This window comes from Gracilinanus agilis, unplaced genomic scaffold, assembly GCF_016433145.1.
Source record: "Gracilinanus agilis isolate LMUSP501 unplaced genomic scaffold, AgileGrace unplaced_scaffold59329, whole genome shotgun sequence".
NCBI lineage: Eukaryota > Metazoa > Chordata > Mammalia > Didelphimorphia > Didelphidae > Gracilinanus > Gracilinanus agilis.
The window spans coordinates 1-2958 of record NW_025394809.1 but is presented as its reverse complement, the minus strand read 5'-3'; the positions used below and the strand labels follow the sequence as shown (position 1 = coordinate 2958).

The 2958-nt window shown below is 33.6% G+C and overlaps 1 pseudogene; it reads right to left on the bottom strand.

Annotated features, from left to right (window-relative positions):
• Window positions 1-285: 285 nt before the first annotated feature.
• LOC123256467 lies at window positions 286-1319 on the bottom strand (annotated as a pseudogene).
• Window positions 1320-2958: the final 1639 nt, after the last annotated feature.

Here is a 2958-nt window from a genome sequence, read left to right as displayed (position 1 = left end):
TATTATATGAAATAAAAAGACTCCAGAGACATGTATTAAGCAGAATAGTTCCATATAATTTTAGGCAGCAATTTTTAAATAGAAGGATCAGAGATATGCCACAGTAAAAATTCTTAAAAAGCGTTATGACTTAGTCTAATGGAAAGAATGAATCTTTTCCCCCTCAACTAAAAAGTCTTGCTAGTTTTTTAAACATGTTTAGTATCAGAGTCATTTGGCAATTATGAATATTGAGAAAACTATAAATATCAAGAAAATTCATTATAAGATTTCTTATTCTAACCCTTATTCTTGCTCAGAAAGTAAATTCCTGGTTGAAGAACTATCCCGTAAGATTTTGCCAGTGACAATGAGTTTTTGGTTTTTCAAAACCAGAGGAAAAGGAAAGCATAAATTAAGGGATTCACAACTGAGTTATAATAAGCAAAGCAAGAGCAAATCTCATAAACATAAGCAGGAGTGATGAAGCCAAGGAAAGCATCAATTACTGAGTCAAGTGAGTCAGGTAACCATGAAATCAGAAATGCAATCACTATGATGCCCAGTGTTTTGGCTGCTTTTCTCTCCCTCTTGGACACTCTGGCTTTGTAACTATCTGATGATGAAGATTCCCCTGTGCTACCTATACTTTCAATTTTTCTAGCCTGCAGTTTACTTACTAGAAAAATATTAGAGTAAAGAATAATCATAATGAGGCTTGGTATACCAAACAACAGAAAATCTATTAGGATCCAGTTTTGATTCACAACACTTGAAAAGCCACCCACACAAGTGAGGGCATTTACTAACTCCTCCAGGCCATCATCATTGACACCTGCATAAAAAACAGACCCACTATAATTCATTGTGATGGCCGAGAAACAGAGACTATGAACTTGTTTGGATAGGTTAGAGGGTCAGTGACAGCAATATATCGATAGAGATGAAGCACAAGTGAAAGAGGGAAATATAACAAAATGCTGCATCAAAAGTAGTATGAAGTTTACAGCAACTGTTGCCAAAGTACCAACAACTCTCCACAGACCTCACCATGCTGAAGGACATCACAGTGGCTCCCACCAGAAAGTCAGCACAAACCAAGGAGGCAATGAGGAAGTTGGATGGAGAATGCAGCTGCCTGAAGTGAAGGATTGAAATCATGACCAGAAGATTTCCCAAGACAGCCAGCACAACCCTAGTGCCAGAGGCCATTTACTTGTAGAGCTTGACTGGGTGTCCTTTGGAGTAGGGAAAATGAATGCAGGACCCAATGATGTTCTCATAGCAGGGCTGTACAGATGTAGGCTGGGACCCATTGTTGTAGGCCATGATTCTTTTCTCTGCACCATACAGTGTTTATATGCCTTGTGATCGACCAGAGAGCTTACCACTGAAATCTCCAATGGCATTTTAGAAAGAACATGTTAATTTGATGTCCATGTAAGAATTACCTCAATGCACGAGGAACCTTTTTTATTTTAGTGATTAATCTTCAATCATTTTATCTAGCCAGAAGTTGGAGATATCAGTGAGCAAGTAGATATTTAACTGTAACCAAAAAGCAAGTGAGTACTTTATTTTGACCAAATCTACAGCGGATTTATATCGCTATAATTTATGCCTTATCTGATGATTTGAGAAATTTGTATTTGGATTGTTTGTTCCAGTACCTCTGAGAAATTTCTTTCTGTAAACAGCAAGGAATTGTGATGTAGTTAGCTACTTTATTACTAATACTCTAACTTCTTGTTTGTTATATTATTACTATTATTGAAGAACATTGTTGCTAATGAGGCAGCTATTTAGTGTAGTGTATAAAATATTGGAATTTATACTTAAGATTAAATGTAATCTCAAACACTTGTGATTCTAGAGAAGTCACTTCACCTCTGTCTGTCTCAGTTTCCTGAACTGTAAAATGGGGATAATAATAGCACCTACCTCCTAAGGTTGTAGCAAAGAACAAATAAAAAAATATTTCCACTTAGCACAATACCTGATACATAGTCGATTCTATATAAATACTTGTAGTTATTTTTATTACTGAATTAATGGTGCTAAGAAGCAATAATAAAATGCATTTACATTCTAAAAAACAATTGTGTGGAGGTAAAGTTAGTATAGTAGTTTTTTCTCTGAGGAAAGGCAAAGACTTTTGGGATAAAAGACCATTTTCCTCATATCACTTTCAATGCAGGTTCAGCTTTCTTTATTGGCTATAGGTGGGACTAATTCTTCCCTTCACTTTCTTTAAAAGAAAAGAGGAAAAAATGAAAGAGAAAAACCATCAAAATCTTATCATTCTGGAAATAGCTGAAAGCTTTTAGGGTCTCCTAATTTAAATAAATATAATTAATAGCAACACAGAGAATTATTCAGATTTGCTATCTATTGAATTTTTTTTCATAGAATTCTAAAAGAAAGGAAAGATATCAGAAGTTTTTCTGTAAAGAATCATAATAAGCAAAATAGCAAATGAAAGGCTAACAGAGGAAAGAGATTAAGTATGATTATAAGATATTCTTTAGAGTATAAAAAGCCCTTTTGTCCCTACTAGAGAATTAAGGATTAATGAAAAAAAAACAAACAAAAAACAAATGTCAAATGAAAAAAGGAACTAGAGATCATCTTAGAAGATAGTTTATAAACACAATTAACATGTAATTTGGCATGGTAAATTTTTTTTTATTTAACATCATCACAGAAATTTGAATTAGGACTGAATGTCAATAGCATAATTTCATCCACAATGATTAACCTGTTTCACTTTTAACTTTGTTAAATATTTTAGCTTCTTCAGTCTAAAATTTTACTTTTTTCAGAAAGCAAATCTATTGTTGAAGAGTGACCTGTAAAGACTTTCCCAGTGACAATCAATTTAATTGCTCTTCGAAACCAAGGGTAAAAGAAAGCATAAATCAGAGGGTTCATAGCTGAGTTATAATAGGCAAACCATAATAAAATTTCATATACATATGT